The sequence below is a fragment of the Bos mutus genome, chromosome 9 (genome assembly GCF_027580195.1).
Source record: "Bos mutus isolate GX-2022 chromosome 9, NWIPB_WYAK_1.1, whole genome shotgun sequence".
In the NCBI taxonomy this organism is placed as follows: Eukaryota; Metazoa; Chordata; class Mammalia; order Artiodactyla; family Bovidae; genus Bos; species Bos mutus.
This window is the reverse complement of record NC_091625.1, coordinates 89638596-89664482: the sequence shown is the minus strand read 5'-3', so window position 1 is coordinate 89664482 and position 25887 is coordinate 89638596. Positions and strand designations below refer to the sequence as shown.

General features: G+C 39.7%; 1 protein-coding gene and 1 non-coding gene across 5 annotated transcripts in view; both read left to right on the top strand.

Annotated features, from left to right (window-relative positions):
- Positions 1-25887, top strand: part of RGS17 (regulator of G protein signaling 17) — a 103723-nt gene that overhangs the window by 39632 nt on the left and 38204 nt on the right. The gene's annotated exons all lie outside the window — the stretch shown is intronic.
- On the top strand, positions 10333-10404 carry TRNAC-ACA (transfer RNA cysteine (anticodon ACA)). The gene has a single exon. It is a non-coding gene; the product is annotated as a tRNA-Cys (tRNA).

The following is a 25887-nucleotide window of genomic DNA, read 5'->3' as shown; positions in this document are numbered from 1 at the left end:
TTAATTCACCATAGGTGCATGGGTTTATTTCTGGGCTTTCTATTCTGTTACATTGATCTGTATTTCTGTTGTTGTGCCAGTACCATATGAATAGATAAAGAAGATGTCATACACACACACACACACACACACAGCTTCCCAGGTGGCTCAGTGGTAAAGAATCTGTCTGCCAATGCAGGAGGCGCAGGTCCCATCCCTGGGTCAGAAAGATCTCCTGGAGAAGAAAATGGCAACCGACTCCAGTATTGTTGCCTGGAAAATTCTGTGGACAGATGAGCCTGGCAGGCTATAATCCATGGGATTGCAAAGAGTTGGACGAGACTGAGAAACTGAGCATGCATGCACACACACACATAACATATATGTATGTGTGTGTGTGTGAGTTTGTGTATGTGTATAACGGAATGTTGCTGCTACTGCTAAGTCGCTTCAGTCGTGTCCAACTCTGTGCGACCCCATAGACGGCAGCCCACCAGGCTCCCCCGTCCCTGGGACTCTCCAGGCAAGAACACTGGAGTGGGTTGCCATTTCCTTCTCTAATGCATGAAAGTGAAAAGTGAAAGGGAAGTCGCTCAGTCATTTCCGACTCTTTGCGACCCCATGGACTGCAGCCCACCAGGCTCCTCCGTCCATGGGATTTTCCAGGCAAGAGTACTGGAGTGGGGTGCCATTGCCTTCTCCATAATGGAATGTTACTCAGCCATAAAAATGAATGATTGATTGACCTAGAGATTATCATACTAAGTAGAATTAGATAATTTTAAATACTAAATTTTTCTTTAAAATATTTATTTAGTCTATAAATACTTGCTTAAATTACTGCTTAAATTATTTATTATTTTATTAATCATTAAATGGTCTTATTGTAGGTATTAAAAAACAGGAGTGAAATGTGAACTTTTTTCCTCTACCTCTTATAGAAATAAACACTCTTGATTATGATAACTGCTTAAAGAAAAGAAAGAAAGAAAGTGAAGTCGCTCAGTCATGTCTGACTGTTTGCAACCCCATGGACTGTGGCCTACCACGCTCTTCTGTCTATGGGATTTTCCAGGCAAGAGTACTGGAGTGGGTTGCCATTTCCTTCTCCAGGGGATCTTGCCGACCCAGGGATTGAACCCAGGTCTCCCACGTTGTATACAGACGCTTTACAGTCTGAGCCACCAGGGAAGTCCATGATAACTGCTTGGTGAGCACTGAATTAGAAAAAGAGATAGGATAAGTGACTCTTGTCCTCATGCTAAGTTGATAAATCTTTCTACTCTGGAAAGTTTTATTATTTTGAGTCGGTTTATCAAGCCATACATTTACTTGAACTCGGCTGATTTTTCCTTTCAAATATACTTTTTCTGGGTAAAGAAACCGTCTCCTGATTGTTATTACAGTTTTTCTCACAGAATGAAATTCAGTAGTTTATATTACAGTCCTTTAAAATACTATTTCAGGGATTCGTTGGTGGTCCAGTAGTGAAGACTCCACATTTCCACTGCAAGGGGCACAGGTTTGATCCCTGATTGGGGAACTAAGACCCCACAAGCCACGCAGTGCAGCCAAATAAATAAACATTTTTAAAAAATGCAATTGCATTTGTATTGTCTCCTAAACCACTCTGTCCCCATGTTTATAAAAAACAGGGTTTCATTCTTGAAAATAATGAATACTTTTATGTTTATATTTTCACTAATTTTACTCTGAGTTCTGAGTTACTTTATTGTTACCTATCATGTACCTATTAAAAATATTTTGGTTGCACTTCCTAAATTACCGTTTAAAGATTTAAGTCACTTAGACATTGGTAGACTTTTATTCTTCTATAAACCTTGCCACTTCTATCTACCATCTTTATTTGCAGAGGGCATTACAAAAGAAAGATATATAAAAGCAAAGTAGGTGGTCCATTGTTGAGAATTTTGGTGTTACTATAGACCAGTGCCATCCAGTGGAACTCTTTGTGATGGAAGTGCGCTGTCCCAGTTAACTACTAACTGTGTGACTGGAGAAGTCAATTTTTAATAGTATTTGATTTTAATTAATTTTAATTTTAAGTAGTCACATGTGGCTTGTAGCTACCATTTTGCACAGCTCAGAAGACTATTAAGATCAAAAGAACCATGGAATTTGCTCAATTGCACTTCCAGGTACTGTCATGAATTAACTCATCCTAAATCATTGAGAAACAATCAGTTAGCAGTTAAGAGCGCAGGCTCTCAGGCCAGATACCTGGGTTCACATCTGACATCTGTATGGCTGGTCTAGAGCAAGTTATGTTACAAACCTCTCTTATTTAGTTTGCTCCTTTATTGTTGTTATTCATTCACTGAGTCATGTCTGACTCTTTGTGACCCCATGGACTACAGAACGGTAGGCTTCCCTATTCTTCACTGTCTCCTGGAGTTTGCCCAAACTCATGTCTATTAAGTTGGTGATGCCATCCAACCGTCTCATCCTCTGTCGTCCCCTTCTTCTCCTGCCCTTAATCTTTCCCCGCATCAGGGTCTTTTCCAATGAGTCTGCTCTTTGCATCAGGTGCCCAAAGTATTGGAGCTTCAGCTTCAGCATCAGGCCTTCCAATGAATATTCAGGGTTGATTTCCTTTAGGATTGACTGGTTTGATCTCCTTGCAATCCAAGGGACTCTCAAGCATCTTCTCCAGCACCACAATTTAAAGCCTCAATTCTTCAGTGCTCAGCCTTTTTTATGGTCCAGCTTTCACATCGATACATGACTACTGGAGTTCTGACTATATAGACCTTTTTAGCAAAGTGATGCCTTTGCTTTTTAATATGCTGTCTAGGTTTGTCATAGCTTTTCTTCCAAAGAGCAGATGTGTTTTAATTTCATGGCTGTAGTCACTTCTGCAGTGATTTTGGAGCCCATTCTCCTTTATATGATAGAGTTAAAGAATAGTGCCTACCTCTTAGGATGTTTGTGACAAATGATTTAGAATATTCAGTGTGCTGCCTTTAACGGTGGTAATAATGATGCTTAAGCATCTGAAAACAGATAACCTAGTTTGGGAGGAGCTGTAGGAATCAAAGTAGCTATAAATATGCTATCTACCACAACCAGGTATAACCTGCTGCTGCTGCTGCTGCTGCTAAGTCGCTTCAGTCGTGTCCGACTCTGTGCGACCCCAAAGATGGAAGCCCACCATATTCCCCCGTCCCTGTATCCAAATTCATCATTAGTTCTGAAAATCAGTTGACATCATGTTTGATGAATCATGGCATCATGCCATCCTGAGTTTTTTGTTTATTTTGGTTTTTGTTTGTTTGTTCTTAGTATTGTCATTTTCTGCTGTTGGGGATGAGGGAAGGTTATAGTTATCATGTGCATTTGGTGTTTAAATACATAAAACATTTCTTGAAATATTTATTTCTGTAGTGGTCAGGGATGAGTGAAGCCTATAGTTATCAGGAATACACATATTCTTCTCTCAGAACACAGGAGAAGATGAACCCCAAGAACTCTGCTGAATTATCAAACAAGAAAATGGACCAGATTAAAAGGACAGCCCATCTCCTGTACACTCCTTGTTCATATGTGCATCTCTTCAGCTAAAGCCATGTAAACTGCATGGTAAGCACTTCATGCTCATACTTACAGAGCAAGTGTGAGTGCTTTGTTTTCAAAACATCAGTCTTTGGGCATTTGTTTTGATTTTGTAAGGAAAGATATAAGTTAAATGTGGCTATGAAACTCCAACATAATATTTACTAATGCTAGTGATGGATATAGAAAGAACCAGAGATTTTGTGAGTGATTTTTCAGTTAGCACTGTCCTACTCAAAGGCTGATATACAGATTGATGCTGATATGGGAGCTGATGGTAACTGACCAGTGACAAAATATAAATCAATGCTTTTCTCTCCATATTCTTCCATAAGCCCCTTATCTCAGGGTGACCAGTAGTGAACATTTTCCAGACTAGAATTTTGAAAAACACTGAGCAAGAGTATAGCAGGTCCAATCAGTTCTGCCAGCCTGCCTTCTGTCTGTGTTATGGTTCAGGGGTCTGGTCCTGATTTGGCTGCTCATTTGCTGTGTGATTCTGATGGAATATATTCAGCGACTTTGTATCTTCGTTTTCTCCTCTATGTGAAGAGGATGTAGCATCTGATAATCCCTGAGCTCCTTCTTAGAGCTATAATTTACATTTATGCATTGATTAAGTTTAGATACAGTCATGGCTAGCCTGGTGGGCTGCCGTCTATGGGGTCACACAGAGTCGGACACGACTGAAGCAACTTAGCAGCAGCAGCAGCAATAGAGAAAAGGCTACATAAATTATAGCAACTAAATAGTATAGTATTAGAATAATAACTGAATACTACATAAGATGGAAACAAGCAAAAGACCAAGCGTAAATTTTTAAAAACGCAATTTTAAAAGCATCGTGAAACTAGGAGGCCTGTACATTGACTTTTTTCCCCCTCTGTTACCTAAATTTTTATAATGTGGTTATATTGTTCACAAATATAAATGACGAATAGCATACAAATGCAGTCAATTAAATGTTATACAGCTACAAAATTTTGAGTTTTTCTCCATATCAGTTCAGTTCAGTCGCTCGGTCGTGTCTGACTTTGCGACCCCATGGACTGCAGCACGTCAGGCTGCCCTGTCCTTCACCAACTCCCAGAGTTTGCTCAAACTCATGTCCATCAAGTCAGTGATGCCATCCAACCATCTCATCCTCTGTCATCCCCTTCTCCTCCTGCCCTCAATCTTCCCCAGCATCAGGGTCTTTTCCAGTGAGTCAGTTCTTCACATCAGGTGCCCAAAATGTTGGAGTTTCAGCTTCAACATCAGTTCTTGCAATGAGTATTCAGGACTGATGTCTTTTAATGAATGTTTCTATGGCGCTTCTCAGTTCCTTCTTCGTGTACTAGCTGAGGCTCTTCCAGAGCAAATATTTGTATACTTCCAGCCACTCTGGAGTCAAAGAAGCTTTTCCCTGGACAGTACCTATGTTATTGTTCAGTCTCCAAGTCGTGTCCAACTCTTTGCAACCCCATGGACTGCAGCATGCCAGACTTCTCTGACCTAGAGTTTGCTCAAATTCATGTCTGGTGAGTCAAGGATGCCATCCAACCATCTCATCCTCTGTCGTCCCCTTCTCCTCCTACCTTCAATCTTTCCAGCCTTCTATTGTATTAAAGGAGGACCAGCTTCTTCTAGCTAAGACTACCTCCAGCTGTTCTTTGTATTACATTCCATCCTTCTCAGAAGACTTAATCATTTCCATCTTTAGAAATTACAATTCCCTCCCTTGACTCTATATCCTTTTCCAACTATTCTCTCCCATTCCTCTCCTCTGCACAACCAAACTTCTAAAATTGAAGTATAGTTGATTTACAATTTGCAGCAAAATGGATGGACTTGAGAATGTAATGCGTAGTGAAATATATCAGGAAAAAACAAATACTGTATGTATCACTTATATGTGGGATCTGAAAGATAATACAATGAATGTATATGCCAAACAGAAACAGACTCACAGACATAGAAGACAAACTTGTTACCAAAGGGGAGAGCCAAGGCAGGACGAGTTAGGAATACGGGATTAATGCAACCAAACTTTTGAAAGAGTTGTTTAAGCTGACTGACTTCCTTTCCTTACCTCGAGTTTGTACCTCACCCTGGTGGCTCAGGTGGTAAAGAATCTGCCCACAATGCGGGAGACCTGGGTTCAATCCCTCCGGGAGTCAAGAAGATCTCCTGGAGAAAGGAATGGCTATCCACTCCAGGATTCTTGCTGGAGAATTCTGTGGACACACGGGCCTGGTGGGCTACAGTCCATAGGGTCACAAAAGAGTCAGACATGACAGCGATTTACACTCCTCCAACCTGATGTGACGAACTGACTCATTGGAAAAGACTCTGATGCTGGGAAAGATTGAAGGCAGGAGGAGAAGGGGATGACAGAGGGTGAGATGGTTGGATGGCATCACCAACTCAATGGACATGGGTTTGGGTGGACTCCGGGAGTTGGTGATGGACAGGGAGGCCTGGCATGCTGCGGTTCATGGGGTCGCAAAGAGTCAGACATGACTGAGCGACTGAACTGAACTGAATTAATCCAACATCCTAGGACTATACTCAAACGGCCTGTCATCTGATTGTCATTGACCCCCCCACCATGTAGCTAAATTCAGTAAATTTTCTTGGTTTCAGGTACAGGATTCACTTTACAATAAAAGAGAAAGTAAATTTGTTAAGGGAGTTTAAATAGCACACAGATTTCTAAGAGGGCCAGTGAGACAGACTCTAGCTAAATATCCAGGAGGAAGGCCCAGCTGAGGCAACAGCAGCAGAACTTCCAGCTGATGGTAGAAACTCTGCTCTTCCCATCTGGGAATTGCCAGACCCTCCTACCACCTTCATGCCAGAAGACCAAGTCTTTTCAATGCAGTCATCTCTTCCCTCTGCTAAATAAATAGATTAGTCATTCACGCATGTTCAGTGGTTTATTTATCATTAATTCTCACAACCCAAGATCACACATCATACCTGAATGTTATGCATGAATACTGTCAACGTTCTTAGTTCATGATAACAAGGTTTAACACGATATTTTTAATATGTGTGTGTACATGTTTAAAAATATAAACCCTTTATCTGGAAATAAATATTACAGTTTTTAATATGGTAAAACTGATACTGTCCTCTCAAAATCAACGTGCCATTTTATAGGTTCCAGTATCAACATATTCAAGTGACTTTAGCTTGTGATTCAGATTTTTCGTTGTTCAAGAGTGGCGCTATGGTTTTAAACTTTATTCATTTTGTAGCAGTTTTTATATTTCAGTTCCAAACTCTAACCATGGAATAATATTTACTGGTTCTGTTTCTTGCTTGTTTCTCTTTTCTCTCGTCCTCCATCAAGATTGTCCAAGAATTAATGAATTGTGTGCATCAAATATTAGTACTAATGACCTTATTTCCATAAAAATAGACTCACACTTTGCCAGCTTTTCCTTTTGCAAGCTTGCCTGTAGGAAATGATCCATTTGTTTAAAAATTAAAAGAAATTAGAAAACGTTTGCCTCCTATAAAGCTGGCCATGGCATAGACCTTAATCTGTTTCAGCATTTTCCCAAAAGAGGATTTTTTTAAATCCAGCTGTGCTGACAGCTCTAATAACTATTTCTTCATCTATTTTTTTCCTTAAAAACTAGTGACAGAAGCTAACTTTCTCAGTCTCATAAAGTATTCCTTGGAAATGAGACACAGAATGTATATGAACCTCCAATTAGAGATACGATCTTATTTTGGAGGAGAGAGAGACTGGAATTTGTGAGTTTCATAGAGGAAGTAACTTTTCAGATGAAGAACTTCAGAAACCTGTGGAGACTTCTTAGGTCTTTGCTGGGTACTAAGCCATATATGTTTAAGGTGACACTCCACAGTCAAACAAAGGAGGGAAGAATTGTAAACAGTTCCCAGAGCTCACAGCTAGGCAGGAAGCCGCTCGAGCTTGAACCAGCCAGAGTAGATGCATAGTTCACAGCAGTCACGTGGAACATTCAGTGGGGACCCCAGTTGTATCAGGCGTTAGGAGCAGCGCTAAACTGCCCCTGGAATGATAAAGCCATGCTAGCACAGCTTTAAAAGGGGCCTTGAAAGGATTATGATGATCTGCAAGTAGCTTAATAGCCTGCCAGAACAAAGTCCAGCTCCCATTAAAGAAGGAAAACAAAATGTAGGCACCAAACAGTATAAAATTACGGTGTTCAGCATCCAGGAGAAACTTACTAGATGTACAAAGACACAATGAAACATGACTCATAACCCACAGAAATATCAGAACGATCAGAATCGGAATTTTAAAAGGGCATAGATGATGGAACTAGTAAAAAATGTTAAGATTGCTATTTTGCTGTATTCAGAGTTAAAGGAAAACATGAACATAATGAAGAGAAGTGGAGATAGAAAAAAATAACAAAATGGAACACACAGATGAAAAATACAGTGCCTTCCATACAGTAAATAAAAAGGAACAGACCTCCATGCCAAGCTATGTAATGTGTATATATATATATATATATACATATACGTAACTGGAATTCAGAGTTTGGAAGAGACAGTGCACAAAAGATATTTGAAGAAATAATAATAATATTAATTATTAGTTATTAGTTATTAAATAATAACTAAAAGTTTCCAATTTGATTAATTTGTATAAATTCACAGAAAAAAACTCAGTGAACATCAAGCCAAATAAATCACACTAACAGACATAGCAATATGGAAGCTAGTAATAAATAGATGTCCTAACACGGGCTTCCCAGGTGGTGCTAGTGGTAAAGAACCCACCTGCCAATACAGGAGACATAAGAGATATGTTTTTGATTCCTGGGTTGGGAAGATCACGTGGAGGAGAGCCTGGCAACCCACTCCACTATTCTTGCCTGGAGAAGCCCCATGGGCAGAGGAGCCTGTTGGGCTACAGCCCTTAGGGTCCCAAAGAGTCGGACACAACTGAAGTGACTTAGCACACACACACAACAGCAACCAGGACACACACACATACACACACACCATATACAGAGAAACAGAGATGAATATGACTTCAAACTTTCTTCAAACCTTATTCAAGTCAGAAGATAATAGAATGACATTTTAAAATACCGAAAGTCAACCTAGAATTTTTACACTCCCCAACTATCTTCCAAGATTGACATCTAAATTAAAATTCAATCTGATAATCAATAACTAAGAAAATATGTGCCATACAAAAGTGTGCTACATGAAGTGTTAAAGACAGTCATTCAGCCAGAATAAAGAAGTGAAGCTGGCCAGACATGATGAATATGTGTGTAGATATGAAATACTTTTTTCTTATTTTTCACTTCCTTTAAATATTTATTGATTGGTTAAAGCAAAAATATTAGCAGTGTTATTATGGGGTTTAAAACATGTAAAAATAAAAGGTATAACAATAATAACAAAAAGAATGGAGGCATATGAAAGGGATGTATACTGAAGGGGGAAAAAGGAGAAAGAAGAGATGAGACAGAAAACAGAGAAATATGATAGATTTAAAACTAACCATGTCAATAATTATTTTAAATTTTAATGGTCTAAACATTCCACTTAGAAGATATCCTCAGGTTGCATAAAAAGCAAGACTCGGCTATATATATTACCGCAAAACTCTCACTTTAAAGGTACGTGTAGATGAAGAGACAAAGATATACTGTCAAATAAGTAACTATAAAAAATCTATGTTACTATCAGAGACCTAGACTTCAGAATAAAGAGTATAACTGGAAATAAAAAGGGACATTTCATCAAAAAGAAATAACAATGATAAATGTGTATAGCCACAATAAGAAAACTTCACAATACCAAATGGAATCTAATAGAACTGACAGGAGAAAGAAAAAATTGGCAATAATAATTGGAGGTTTCATCAGTCTTCTGTAAGTAATCGGTGGAACAAATAGAAAATTGGAAAGGATATAAAAGACTCTGTGGCACTGTCAACCAGTTGAAATTTACAAGCACTGCATTCAAGTGTGGCACAAGGCATATTCTTTTAAAGTACACACGAAATCTTTACCATAGAGCATTTGCTGAATCATAAGTAGTTATTAAATTTAAAAATTAAAGTAAAATTTTAAAATATATACAAAATGTTCTCAGTACAAAGTGGAATTAAATTAGAAATTAACAAAAGAAAAATATCTGAAAAATATTCAAATATTTAGTAATTAGCATACTTCTAAACAAACTATGGGTCAAAAAACACAAGAGAAGTAGGAAATGTTTGGAGCTAAATGAAAATAAAAGCATAATTTTTACAATGCAACTAAAGCCGTGTATAAGTGAAATGTAACAGCTTTCGTTGCTCCTGTTTGAAACATCTCAACTCAAAATTACAGAAGGCAGGTTTGATCCCTGGGTTGGGAAGATCCCCTGGAGTGGGAAATGGCAACTCACCCTAGTATTCTTGCCTGGTGAATTTCATGGACAGAAGAGCCTGGTGGGCTACAGTCCATGGGGTCACAAAAGTCAGACACAACTGAGCAACTAACACTTTGACTATATACACTAATTTCCCTACATACAAACAAATTTCATTCCAAGAGCGGGTTTGTAACTCCCATTTGTTTGTAAGTCCAACAAAGTTAGCCTGGGTACCCAGCTAACACAGTCGGCTATATAATTGTTAGTCACTGAGTCATGTCCTACTCTTTTGAGACCACATATGTACTGGAGAATCCCAGGGACGGGGGAGCCTGGTGGGCTGCCGTCTATGGGGTCGCACAGAGTCGGACACAGCTGAAGCGACTTAGCAGCAGCAGCATGTAAACCTCTTGGCCTTCCCTGATGGCTCAGATGGTAAAGCTTCTGCCTACAATGCAGGAGACCCAGGTTCAATCCCTGGATTGGGAAGATCCTCTGGAGAAGGAAATGGCAACCCACGCCAGTACTCTTGCCTGGAAAATCCCACGGATGGAGGAGTGTGGTAGGCTACAGTCCATGGGGTTGCAAAGAGTCGGACACAACTGAGCGACTTCACTTTCACTTCATGTAAACCTCTTAACTAATTTTATCTCTTTCCAAATGGCAATTAATTTCTTCTAATACAATTTAAAAGCATCCTTTTCATTTTTGCTTTATACTAAATTTCTATTTTTTTTTCTCTCTACATGGGATCAGTGTTGAACTAGGTTTACCTGTGAATGACAAATAAGAATGGACTTTACAAAATAACAAATCAAATTATTTTCAGCTTATTTAAAGCTCGGCCACCTAACTTGATCTGTGTAAGTCATTTCAAATACAGCACAGAATGAAATGTACAGATTTGTTTCTTTATATTGTTACTTATTCATCATTTTGTAAATTCATCTAGTTGAAATAATCAGCCCAGTTTTGTTCTGTATTCTGATCGGCATCCAGGGAGGGCAGCTCGTGGTTTCATGCTGAATTGCACTAACAGGGGAACAGATGATGATCTCTGCCTTTCCAAGTCTTTTTCTCTTAACGTGCCTGTGTGCTAAGTCACTTCAGTCATGTCTGACTCTTGGCAACCCTGTGGACTGTAGCGCACCAGGCTTCTCTGTCCATGGGATTCTGCTGGTAAGAATACTGAAATGGGTTGTCGTGCCCTCCTCCAGGTGATCTTCCCAAGCCAGGGATCAAGCCCATGTCTCTTATGTCTCCTGCAGTGGCAGGTGGGTTCTTTACCACTAGTGCTACCTGGGAAGCCCTTTCTCTCTTAATAGTATACTTCAAAAGAAAAGTTCAAAGAGTGGGTCTTAGTTCCTTTCCCAACCTGAGGTTTCCATAGGAAAGGCAATCAATAAAATCTATCTTTGATATAAACCATAGATGACTGTCTGTACAGAAATCCTTTTTAAAGTTCTGCCAATGCAGTTAATGAGGAGACCAAAGACTGATCACAACATCCAATTAACTAAGCCACAGGAGAAGTTTCTAATAAAGTACATCCTGTTTATAACATCTATATACCTGGCAACCAGGAAGGCAGCCTTTTTCCTCCCAGTTACAGAACTAAGGAGACTTTTTTTTTCATTCTACTCCACAGTCGATTCAATATGGTTACTAGAGAACTTCAAGTATTTCTGACATCCATTCTGCTTTAACAGGGAGTTTTGTTGTGCAGAAGCTGTTGAAAGTGAATAGTGTTTTTAACACATTTTATGTGACTAGTTGAAAAAAAGGGCACAGAGCCAAACACAATGAAAGGGATGTATTATTAGTAGAAATGCCACTCATGTTGAATTAATTTGGTCTGTGTGTTAAAACTCAGAAATGCTGACTTGCAAGCAGCAGAACTCTGCTGACTTTAGGCTGTACTATCTGTGTGTCATTGAACAGACAGGAGTAAACTGTTACACAGTAACAATTATACAGAAAACACTATAAGTTTTGGAAATATAAAAAATTGTGTAAATTTGCCTTATACATAGGGGCAGCTCTTTTCTTGAAAATAGCAGAGTTCATTTCCTCCTCAAAAATGTTCTAAATCCTGAAAAAAAATTCCTTCTTTGTATATCTCAAGAATGACATGAAACACTTACGTTAATACACTTACCACAAAATACATCTGAATTCTAACACACCTCTTAAGGTATATCCGAGTTTCACTTCTATCTTACCTTGTTGTATTGTTCATTCACTAAGTCGTGCCCGACTCTTAGCAACCCCATGGTCTGCAGCAGGCCAGGCTTCCCTGTCTTTCACCGTCTCCCAGAGTTTGCTCAAACTCCTGTCCATTGAGTTGGTGATGCAATCCAACTGTCTCATCCTCTGTCACCCACTTCTCCTCCTGCCCTCAATCTTTCCCAGCAAGATCTGGGTATCATCCTTAGCGAAGATATGTGAACTACTTCAGTACATTTTCTCATCAGTCAGTCAGTACACAGGACACATATGAGCCAACAGAGCAACCCCTGCTGGACGATAGCCATCATTTGCCCAATATCTTCCTGCAGCAAAGCTAGTTTTGACATTTGGTCCAGACAGTAAGTGTTAGAACTTTGCTACCCAGTGTGTGGCCACGTGTGATCCATGTGCTAATTTGCAAAACATTTCTTATTGGTTCCCAACAAAGTAACTAATGGAATGGAAAGGAAGCATTTAGAAATGTTTACAGCAATTTAACAGAGTGAGTTTATATCTATTAAATCTAATAGTAGGGCTTCCCTGGTGGCTCAGATGGTAAAGAATCTGCCTGCAAAGCAGAAAACCCAGGTTCAATCCCTGGGTTGGGAAGATCCCCTGGAGAAGGAAATGGCAACCCACCCCAGTATTCTTGCCTGAAAAATCCCAAGGACAGAGGAGCCTGGTGGGCTACAGTCCATAGGGGTCACAAAGAGTCAGACACGACTGAGAAACTAACACATACACAAATCTAATAGCAGAGACTAATTGGGGCTTGTACATTTTTTTTCATTTTATTATTTATTTTTTATTTTATTTGACAAAAATATTGCTATAAGACTGATTTGAAAATTTAAAAACAGTAACAAAACGACAACAACAAAAAACACCCTGGTTCTTTGCCTTCAACAATGTAAGAGTCACTCTTTTTCTTTTTTTAAATATATTTTTCTTTGATTACGTCAGGTCTTAGTTGTGCCGTGCAGGCTTAGTTGCTGCACCGCGTGTGGGATCACAGTTCCCCAGCCAGGATGGAACCCATGTCCCCTGCGTTGCAAGGCAGATTCTTTCCCACTGGACCACCAGGGAAGTCCCGAGGGTCCCTCTTCTAAACCAGAGGATTAGCAAGCTGGGCAAGCGTCACCAATGAAGTGGTAGTTATGATGGCAGTGTAACTAGCTGATGATAATTGACTGCTTACTACTGTCTATGTTTCTGCTTTGACTCTCTCTCTCTCTGTATATGTGTCTGTGTGTGTGTGTGTGAGTATACGTGAAGAAAAGCTATGACAAACATAGAGAGCATATTAAGAAGCAGAGATATCACTTTGCTGACAAAGATCCATGTAGTAAAAGCTATGGTTTTTTCAGTAGTCGTATACAGATATGAGAGTTGGACCATAAAGAAGACTGAGTGCCTAAGAATTGAGGCTTTCAAATTGTGGTGCTGGAGAAGACTCTTGAGAGTCCCTTGGACTGCAAGGAGATCAAACCAGTCAATCCTACAGGAAATCAACCCTGAATATTCACTGGAAGGACTGATGCTGAAGCTGAAGCTCCAATACTTTGGCCGTCTGATGTGAAGAGCCGACTCATCGAAAAGACCCTGATACTGGGAAAAATTGAGGGCAGGAGAAGAAGTGGGCAACAGAGGATGAGATGATTGGATGGTATCACTGACTCAATGGACATGAGTTTGAGCAAACTTGGGGAGATAGTGAAGGAAACATGGCATGCTGTAGTCCATGGGTGTTGCAAAGAATCAGACACGACTTAGTGACTGAACAATGTTATACTTATATGCATATATATCTTGATGTACATATTAAAATATGTATTATATACATATGTATATATATGCCATCTATGTATATATACCATCTATGTATATATCTGTGTATAGAGAATATTAAATATCTTTATAATAACCCCAGAACTTTGAAGTCAATATCATTTATCATTTATCAAATATCATTTATCAATATCATCTATCATTTATCATTAGTCAATATCCATCTAGACCTGACTCTGATTTGTTCTGGATATTACTGCCAGTGTTCACTTTTTGCCCCAGATTTAGTCTTTGTTAAAAATTAAATTAACAGTTTCTCTCATTACCAGTGCTCTTCCATGAATATATGAGAGTGAAGAATAATTATGGTTCCTCACCTCCCCACCCCCTGCCAAAATAAAACTGTTATTTCTTGTGTCTTTTCTGTATCTCGGAGGGTCCTTGGTGGGCGACTGGGAGTAGCCAGGTCAGGGGCTCCTGAGTAGAGCCTCATCCTTGTACTCAGCCTTTCTAATAGCAGCTGCCCACTCTTCCTGCAATGAGTAAAAATGTTTTGCTGTGTAACTGAAGAGAGCTGATTGAATTGATTCCATCACTTGTGTACTTCCTGGAGGTCAGCGTTCTTATTGAAAAAAAGAAAGACTGAACTGAAATGAACTTTATAATAGGCATCCGTTTGCTGAAATTACTTATATTAAAGACAGTAAAGGGAAGTCATTATTTTGATTAAATAGATGCAATGTGCTGAGAGTCCCTTGGACAGCAAGGAGATCAAACCAGTCAATCCTAAAGGAAAATCAACCCTGAATATTCATTGAAAGGATTGATGCTGAAGCTCCATTCCTTTGGCCTCCTGATGCAAAGAGCTGACTCATTGGAAGATTCCCAGATGCTCAGGAAGATTGAGGGCAGGAGGAGAAGGGAGCGACAGAGGATGAGATGGTTGAATGGCATCACCAACTCAATGGACATGGGTTTGAACAAACTCTGGGAGATAGTGAAGGACAGGAAAGCCTGGAATGCTGTAGCCCGTGGGATCACAAAGAGTCAGACACGATTTAGCGACTGAGCAAATGTACTGAAGGGAATGATGACCACAAATCATTCTCTTTGACAAATTTTCACCTTGAGTAGAACACAGACTTTTGAGCAAGTTTACTGGTTACCTGATTATATATTTTAAAGTTCTTTTTTAGGTGTTTATGAGTATAAAGCAAAATATACAGAATGTAGCTTCTGGAAGAACAGATAGTATACTACCTCATATGCTGAGTATGTGTGAGTTGACTATTGTTCCATATGGGTGTGTTACGAAATGCAAGAGAGATCAGAGGGAACCCCTGTCGGCTTAGTTGTGGAAAAGAACTTGAATAGCATGCAGAGATATGACATGAAACACAAACATAAATGGGATATATTTTGTATGTTTTAGATCCTTTTGGGAATGCTTCCACATGGTATTAATCTCTATTCTCGTTTAACGTGTTTATATAAACAGTGTCCTATGTTGAATTTCCACAGTAATTATCCCTGCTTGTGTAAGCATCTTAAATAATTGTATGAATAATTTCTGCTCGGAGACACTGTCTCTGGCACACCCTTTTCCCAAATGTTGTGATTTTGTTTTCTGTACTGCGTTCTTTTTTCTTTTCACATTTTCATTCTTTTTTCCTTTCCTCATGTTAACTTGCTTATCTTCTTTATGTGGATTGAAATAATGAGCATGTCTGCTCTTTGAAAAGCAGTTTGATGAATCTCAAAATGAATATGTCACAAAGAGGAAAGTGCTATCAGTTCTTTCCTAAGTAAACACATTATGACTCCATATTAATCCCTGGTATTTTCTCGAATGGCACAATGACAGTAATAGGCCATGTTAAGGAGTCGCATCGTCACCAGGCAGTGTTTATGACAGAGTTGCTCTTACTGTAATGTATTTTTGGTCCCATTTCGAAAACATTCACCCTAAGCTAATGCTGCTGTTTTAAACTAAAGCAAAGCCTGAATGAGTCAGGTAAAAATTGGGCCTTTAAAAGTGCTGCTTTGTCTGTATTGGTTTTGTAGACTTTCTGAAATTACCCAGTAATTGAATAACCTTTCCATTCATTTTAACTCTGCAACTCTGGCCTCTGTTAGAGCATCTGCCTACTCACTTGCACTAGAAGAGCCTTTTCTTTCTCTGTTTCACTCATTTAACAAACACTGACGACCTTACTGGTTCTCAAGCTTTTGTGTGTGGTGAAATTCCTGGAAAACATGGTGCTTTTACCACATATCCTTTTGACAATATAAGCATCCAAATAACTAACTTTTGCATGGGCTTCCCTGGTGGCTCAGACAGTAAAGAACCTACTTGCAATGCAGGAGACCAGGGTTCTATCCCTGGGTTGAGGAGGATCCCCTGGAGAAGGAAAGAGCAACCCACTCCAGTATTCTTCCCTGGAGAATCCCATGGACAGAGGAGCCTGGTGGGCTACAGTCCACGGGGTCCCAAAGAGTCAGACACCACTGAGTGACTTTCACTTATATTAGATTCCAAAATACACAAACATGAGCAGGTATCAACATGTGAAGAAGGAAAAAAAGGGATAAACTTTATGAGAGAAATTTTTCCCCATGAAGCTAACTCTTTCGCTAAGAATAAAACAGAGGGTTGGTTCTATGACCTCCATCAGCTCGCAAAATACCAGTTCTTAGTGGAAGCTTAAGACACATGAGTGTTATTTCATGAGTATCAAAAGTACCAACGTGAATGGTCTAGACTGTGCCCTAAAAGAACTCACAGTCTTGTAAGAAAAGCTCTCAAATGGCAAAGCTCTAAAACAATATGGAATTACAGGTCAGAGAAGTGTAAGCAGTGCCCGGCACGTTCCCACAGGCTGGGAAGTTCTGCAAAGATTCCTGGAGGAAGTACCCCCACCAGGTGCTGGAGATACCAAAAATAGTGAGACCCTTTAGGATGTCAGAGTCCAGTTCTCATATAAACAGTCTTGTAGACAAGTCATAGCTCAAAGAGGAAGGCACACAGTTCTTTGTGACACTGAGCAGAAAGCACCTGTCGTTGTTCAGTCGCTCAGTCACGTCTGACTCTCTGTGACCCCATGGACTGCAGCACACCAGGCTTCTCTGTCCTTCACTATCTCCCAGAGCTTGCTCAAACTCATGTCCATTGAGTCGGTGATACCGTCCAGCCATCTCATCCTCTGGCGTCCCCTTCTCCTCCTGCCTTCAGTCTTTGCCAGCATCAGGGTCTTTTGGGAAGAAAGCCCTAGAGAGAGGAAAACAAGTGAATGAGCCTGACAGGGAGCAGTTGAACGAGCCTTTGGTGATCTTTCCTTCCAGTTGGTGCTTCACTCGAACACACGATGTCTTTCTGACTTTTGTGAATACACTTCCTCTACACGACAACCACGATGCTTCAAGTTCACAGCTTAGTGTGGCCTGAACCAGTGCTTCCCAGGCTCTAAGTACACCCATCATTTGTATCTCCATATTGTTTTGTATTGTTAAAATGCAAAATCAGATCCAGCACATCTGATGTGGGACTTGAAATCCTCTTTCCTAAAAACCTCCCAGGGGGTGTCATGCTTCTGGTCCAAAGACTACACTTGGAATGATGGCAAGCACCCAAGTTTTAACTCTTTGCATGAAAACCTTGGCAACTGCTAAGTAAATCTCTCATCCTTGCAGTTACAGTTTAAAAACCTATCATACAATTTGAAGGAAATCATCAGGAGTATGTTTGTAAACAAATATGAAGACAGTAATTTGTCTAAAGGTAATAAAAGTAGGAGCAATTATTATTATTGTAATTACAGATATGTGTGTGTGTCTCTGTGGGTGCTCAGTCATGTCTGACTCTTTGCGACCCCATGGACTGTAGCCCACTAGGCTCCTCTGTCCATGGAATTTTCCAGGCAAGAATACTAGAGTGAGGTCTCATTTCCTCCTCCAGGGGATCGTCCCCACCTAGGGACTGAATCTGCGTCTCCTGTGTTGCAGGCAGATTTTTTGCCACTGCAGCACCTGTGAAGCAGGTATGCTCCGTTTTACAAACAGAGGCAGAGATTAAGTACGTTAATGCCATGTAGCCAGCACAGGCAGCTCTTTGTGATTCCAGTCCAGATCTCTTTCACTCCAAAGACACTATACTCCAAAAATCATAGTCAAAAGAAGAAAATAGAAAATTGATAGAAGTGCAGAATCACACGAGTAGAAATTGTGATGTTCTGTCAGATGGAAATGACTGAATCTTCTGGGGGACAAAAATTAGCAGCTGAGCCGCACAAGGTGCTGTTTTGGATAGCTCCATCAACTAATGCTTTTCAACGTGTCTGAAAAATGCTCATGAGCTGAAAGAGGAAGGGGACTAACAAGGTTCTGGGTCTCTACTTTAATGTAGAGGAAAGCCCAGGAGGAAAATTTTTCTAGTCTTTTTATAGATTTATATGTTATGATACATATTTATGTATTTATAAATATGTATGAAAATATGAACACGACAGAATTGCTGATTCAACATAATGTGGCATTTAGCAAGCTTTCCTAAGGAAAAGGAATTGAATGGATGGATTCACTGATGGAACCAGATTCTAACTGCCAAGAGTGGACCGAATCCTGTTCCTAGTGATTATTCACTCTGAATGCACGAAGAGTTTACCTCTTGAATGTTTCATTTAATGTAATCATAAAATGGTGATTTTTCCAAATGGTGAGTTTTGAAAAAAGCATACCCAAAACTCTCCCCTCCTCAAAAAAGGGGGAAAAGCTGTTTTGGATACCACCCTTTTTAGAAGAATAAGTCGTGAAACAGAAGGTGTCACTGAAAGTTTGCTCCATTACATAAATATATGCTGGCTTAGCTGAAGCAGGGTAGTTATCAGAAGTTTTAAATTGAGGAGTGGGTTGTTTTCCTTCACAGGGAAAATATATCACGACTAGGAATAAATATGGTGAATTGCTTCTTGTCCGCCCTCATGCTAAAAAGGGCCTCACAAATTTGGCTTATTTAGCAAATACCTTTTTGGGGCTCAACACTGAATCAACAACTATATGACAAAACGGAATGCTTTCACTAAACATGACAAGACGGCTTCAATTATAATGAAGTGTGATTGAGGGGTAAGGAGTTGATTGTGGATACTATGAGTCACTTCAGACTCAGTTCATTTACATGTGATAAAAATTACAGTGTTCGTGGTGAAGTGAAAATTCAAACCATTAGTTTTCTTTCTTCACTGAGTAAGCCTTTGTGTAGATCTCTGATCTAGGAAAAGTCTAACCAGTGGACACAAGAACAGTACAATCCGCCCTGTATAAAGTGGAGTGATCTGTCAGTAGGAAGGAAGTGATAGAAATCTTCAGCATCTGTAGCCTGAAAATATTTACCACACCAGCTTGTTGGTGACATTATGTACAATGCTCTCAAGCATTGGACTTGAGTACAACATACTTAAGTAAGGACTTACGTACTTACTGTATGTATGATGGTTTTTTCCCAAGTATTTTAAATTTTCAATCCACTTAACCCTTATAGTAGTAATGATATACTGATATGTTCTGTAATTATCAATAAATATCTTCAGATATGGACATTGGACACAAAGAGATTAAATAACTATCCAAAGGGTGTACAGTTGATGACAAGAGGGAAGATCTGGACACAGCCCAACTCCAAAGATGGTTTAATCCCCATATTGTACTGCAACTTAGCAGGAGGGATGGAGGATATTGTCATTTGTATATTTCTAAGTTTGGGTGGACTCTGGGAGTCGGTGATGGACAGGGAGGCCTGGCGTGCTGCGGTTCATGGGGTTGCAAAGAGTTGGACACGACTGAGCGACTGAACTGAACTGAACTGAAGTTTTATATGGGCTTCCCTGGTGGGTCAGACAGTAAACCCACCTGCAAGGCAGGAGACCCAGCTTCAATTCCTGAGTCGTGTTCCTACGATAAGATATGAATGTTTCTAAGAGGATAAAATACACATTTTTATTTTATTTTACTTTATTGTGTTGTATTTTTATTGTAAAAAATCCACTGTTTTTTATTGACAATAGCTTATACAATATCATGAGCATCTGCTGTTGACAGAAAACACTGCTAAATTCCAGGAAAACCAATATATATTAAATATATTTTTCTCTCCTTCCCCATAAGAGTTTTATAATTCAATTGGGAAACAATATATAAGCAAAAATGATAAAGAATAACATCAGGGCGTACTCAAGAATTGACATTGCTATCTACAAGAGAACAAATTTAAAAGAAAAACAGTTCTTCTTCTCCCTCCCAACTGTATTTTCAAAGACAGTTCTCAGCTTGGGCAGCCCATTTTAAGAATAACAACTTTAGAACTAAGAACATTTTTCTCAGTCTAACGATCCATGTAAACTTAAGGCCCCTGTACATCAACCTCTTTCAGCATGTCCAGCCTTAGCTTGAATAAGTTCAAGAACGCTTGACTTGATACTAACCTCACAGGTAAATTAAGGTCTTACCTGAATATCAGACAGACTTTCTATTTATGAAAGCAAGTCTCTTTCGGTTGCTTCTATTTATCAATCCATCTTCTAACATTAGGGATCTTACAAGCAGATGGACATTTTCTTCTACTGGATGTTACTTCAAATACTAGGTAATTTTGATTCTGATTATCTGAATCTTCTTTAAACACTTATGTTCTAAGTGCAATATTCTCATGAGATTTTTTTAAGTTTTTTTTTTAACTTTCCTGATTTTCTGAGCAAATTCCACTTTCCTTCCTAAGTTGTGGGGCCAAAATTGAACGTAATCATTTAACCAGCCCAGAGAAGACCTATCACCAGTTTGTATTACAAACCATATTCTTATTAATGCATTCTAAATGATTTTGTTTATATCATACTGTTGATTAATAATGAATTTATTGTCCAATAAATTACCTTGTTATGGTCCTATTAAGCCATGTTTCTCCCATCCTTGTCATATGCAGCTTTTTAGATGCTTGTATTTATCCTTTTAAATTTTATATTGTTTTATTTGACTCTTTATTCAAACTGTAAAGATGTTCTTTAAACTGAGATATAATTGACATATAACAATATTAATTTAAGGTGTAAAGTGTGTTGATCAGATGCATTTATATATTGCAATATGACTACCTCAGTAGTATTAGCTGACACCTTCATCCCATCACATAATTGCCATTTTTTTTATGGTGAAAATATTTAAGATCAAGTCTCTTCATCATCATCAGTCGCTCAGTGGTGTCTGACTCTTTGTGACCCCATGGACTGCAGCACACCAGGTTTCCTGTCCTTCACCATCTCCTGGAGTTTGATCAAACCTCATGTCCAGTGAGTCAGTGACGCCATCCAAACATCTCATCCTCAGGTCTCTTAACAACTTCAAAATAGGCAATATAGTAGTGTTAACTATAATCACAGTGCCATGCATTAGCTCTTCATCTTCTATGAATAAGAAGAACTGATTCATCTTCTAACTTCAAGTTTGTGCCCTGTGATCCACATCTTCCCAGTTCCCCCACACCCTAGTTTCTGGTACCTATGATTTTATTCTCGGTTTTTATGAATTCAACTTTTTTTAATTCTACATATAAGTAATGCATGCCTGCTCAGTCGCTCAGCCCTGTCCAACTCTTTGTGACCCCATGGACTATACCCCACCAGGCTCCTCTGTCCATAAAAGTTTCCAACAAGAGTACTGGAGTGGGTTGCCGTTTCCTCCTCCAGGGTATGTTCCCGACCCGGGGATCGAACTCGTGTCTCTTGCCTCTCCTGCACTGACAGACAGATTGTTACCACTGAACCACCTGGGAAGCCCACATATAAGTGATGTCATACAATATTTGTTCTCTGTCTGCTTTATCACCATTAACATAATGCCCTCAAGAACTATCCATGAATAATATTCCATTGTTTGTATGTGTATATGTATATCACATTATTCATTCATCCATCGATGGACACTTAGGTCATCTCCATATCCTGGCTTTTGTGAATAATGCTTCAAAACATGGGAATGCAAGTATCTTTTTGATATCCAGTTTTCATTTCCTTTGGACATATATTCAGAAGTGGGATTGCTGTATCGTGTGGTTATCTTTTAATTTTTTTAGGAACCTCCATATTGTTTTCCTTAGTGGCTGAACCAATTTACATTCCCACCAATATTGCAAAGGGTTCCCTTTCCTCTACATTTTTGGACAGTACTTGTTCTCGCTCGTCTTTTTGATGATAACCCTTCTAACAAGTGTCTGGTGATAATCTCGTTGTGGCTTAGATTTGCACTCCCCTGATGACTAGTGAGGCTGAGCATATTGCCATCTGTTTGGCCATTTGTCTGCCTCCTTTGGAAAAATGTCTGTTCAATTCCTCTGCCCGTTTTCAAATCATATTTGTCTTTTTGTTATTGAATGGTAGGAATTCTTTGTATATTTTGCAAATTAACCTTTTATCAGACATATGTTCTCGGTCGCTCAGTCATGTCTGACTCTTTGCCACCCTATGGACCAGCCCACCAGGCTCCTCTGTCCATGGGATTTTCCTGGCAAGAACACTGGAGTGGGTTGCCATTTCCTCCTCCAGGGATCTTGACCCAGGGATCGAACCCACAACTCCTGTGACCCCTGCCTTGCTGGTGGGGTCTTTATCACTGAGTCAATCTAAAGGATGGGGGAAATATTTGGGGACCATATCAGACCTGTTGTCCCCAAGTACTTCCCTCATTCTGTAGACTGACTTTCATTTTGATGTGCAGAGCTTTTTGTTTTGCTGTAGTTCTGCATGTTGAATTTTGATTTTTTTTGCATAAAGATGGTTTTGATCATTGCATCTCATCCAGAAAAAATGGAAGGAGCTACATGGGATAAAATTGTATACAACTGGAGTGAGATCAGAATTTTCTCTTCATTTCTTGGAAGATACAATTAATTCACAACAGAAGGAAAGCCCTCTCTGATCACAATATAGATTTATGGGTTTTCCTGGTTAATAAATTTTCCTAAGCCATGGAGGGGGAAATGAAGATGCTGGAGCCATTAATCTTATTCCATAACAGCATTTGCAGAACCTCAGTGAGAACTAAATGAAGTATTTCTGTTTTTTAATTTGTTTATTTACTTTTGGCCGTGCTGGGTCTTTGTTGCTGCATGGGCTTTCTCTTATTGCAGAGAGCAGGGCTTTCTCTTATTGCAGAGTACAACTACTCTGTAGTTGTACGCGGGCTTCTCATTGCAGTGGCTTCTCTTGTTGCTGAGCTTAAGGGCCCGAGGGCTTGAATATTTGTGGCTCCTGGGCTCTAGAGCACAAGCTCAGCAGTTGTGGCACACAGGCTCAGTTGCTCTGCATGTATTATCGTCCCAGACCAGGGATGAAAACCATGTCTTCTGCATTGTCAGGCAGATTCTTTACCACTGAGCTACCAGGAAAGCCCTAAATGAAATGTTTTCAAGTTGGCCAGTGTGAGGGGAGCAATCTGAGATGCCACCACACCTGCTCCCGGCCCTGCTCTGCCCCTGGATCCTGCATCCTCCTGGGGCTGCACATTTCACAAAGCCTGAAGTCCCAGTTCGGTGCACAGGTGCGTTCTTGTAAAGGAGAATTTCTCCTACTTCATTCTCCTCTATCTTTGAAAGTAAGTGATCTCTTGACAGTCTTTCTCCCTATGGGGTTGAAGAGAAGGAAGAAGGATTGACCTCCACATATTCAAAAGTATTTGACAGTTTCAGTCCATAGATATGATCATTTTGCAAAACTTTTTTTTTTTTTCTTCACTTGTATAACATTAAGAAGACTTATTTTGCTTAAAACTTGATTGGTGAACTCAAAGAAAAATATAACAGACATACAAATTTTTCTTTCTTTATTTATAGGTAAACCACAGTGAATTACCTTTAGCATCACTGTTTATCATGGCACACAGGAAGCAAATGCAACTAAGCGTTTTTTTTCCTGATATTTCATTGTTAGCATAAACAAATGCAATAGATTTCTGCATGTTAACCTTGTATCCTGCTGTGTGCTGTGTTGTGCTTAGTTGCGAGGCCGTGTCCGACTCTTTGCAGCACTATGGACTGTAGTCCGCCAGGCTCCTCTGTCCATGGGGATTCTCCATGCAAGAATACTGGAGTGGGCTGCCATGCCCTCCAGGGGATCTTCCCATCCCAGGAATCAAACCCAGGTCTCCCGCATTCCAGGCAGATTCTTACCTTGCTGAATTTACTTATTAGTTCTGGTAGTTTTCATGTGTAGTCAATTTTACCTCTTCCCTTCCAATTTGGAATTCATTTTTTGGTTGCCCTGGGTCTTCGTTGCTGCCCAGGCTGTCTCGCCAGTTGTGGTGAGTGAGGGCTTCTCTTTGTTGCAATGCATGGGCTCTAGACACACTTCAGTAATTGCAGCACACGGACTCAGTAGTTGTGGCTCACAGACTTTAGAGCACAGGCTCAATAATTGTGGAGCACAGACTCAGTAGTTGCGGCGCATGGGCTCAGTTGCTCCATGTCATGTGGATCTTCCCAGACCAGGGATCGAATCCATGTTCCCTGCATTGGCAGGCAAATGCTTAATCCCTGGACCACCAGGTCAGTCCCCGATTTTGGTCTTTTATTTTTCTTGTCTGATTGCTGTGGCTATTCTTCTGTCAGTCCTTGCTACTCCTCTGTGGGTAATTCAGCTGATATCTTTATCTTAGAGTTCTGTGATTATATTTTAATGCATATATGTATGGATTTTATTAATCCTGCTAAAGCATGTGGTATGCTCTTTCATCGTAAGTCTTTTTGGTTTTGTTTTTTTGTTTTTTCTTCCAATAAAGCTTCCTGGAAAATACTTCCCTGACAGTCTGTTAATTCTTTCCTTATGATAAAAATCTTGTTGGACACATACAGGAATCTTTCAGTGTTACTGCTATAGTTGTCTCAATTCCCTTTTATATGTTTCAGCTTTTCTCTTTGTTGAATTCTGAGTACAGTCCTTGATACTTATTCTTCTGGGGGTTGCTATGGGAAGAGATTATTTCATTTGAATCTTTTTAATGGCTATGTTGTTTGTTTCTCCATTTTCTATTTTATCTGTTTTTGTTTCATTTTTGCCTATATTTGTTTTTATAATTTCTTGTTCTCTTACGTGAACAGTTTTTTCCTTTGTCATATTGTTTATGTTAAATATATGCTCATTAAACTAATTTTAGATGATTCTATTATTCGCATTTGATCAGGAGTGTAGTCATCTCATGATTGTTGAGTGACTTTCTGGTTTTAGTGTTCATTGGATTTTGTGCTTTCACTAAGAGGTGTATTCCTCACTCTCACTCTTTATAATGCTTCTCAGTTATCTCCTATACTCCCTCAAGACCTTCAGTTCCAAAGTAGCTCTTTCATTGGCATCTCAGGATTTTCTCTCATCCAGGAATGGTTTTGGAGATATCCTTAACCCGCTCACAGAACCTGTGGGCTGCTTGGCCTGGGTCAGGTCAGGGGGCTCTCTGTGCATCCTCTCACTCCGGGCACTAGCTACCCTTGATAGTACAGATCGTTTTTTTAGCATCTTTTTATGAGTGACAGAACCACCACCCCCTGATTTTATTCAGGTGACCTGAACTCTGGCCTTCCACTGCTCACAGTGGAGCATTTTTTACCCCAGTTGAATATGGAGCCTTTGCTGCTTTCTGTTCCCAGTTGAATTACCCCTGTTTATCCACCACTGTGGTTTTCTGGTCTGTTTCTGGTCTAAGGAGAGGGTTGCTCTTGAGAAAGTAGCACTGGCATATATACACTATCATGTTTAAAATAGGTAACTAGCAGGAAGCTACTGTAACACAGGGAGCCCAGCCTGGTGCTCTGAGATAACCTAGAGGGGGGGGGTGGGGAGGGGGAGACTCCAGAGGGAAGGGATATCTGTATCTATATATCGATATAACTTATTCATATTGATGTATGACAAAGACTATCAG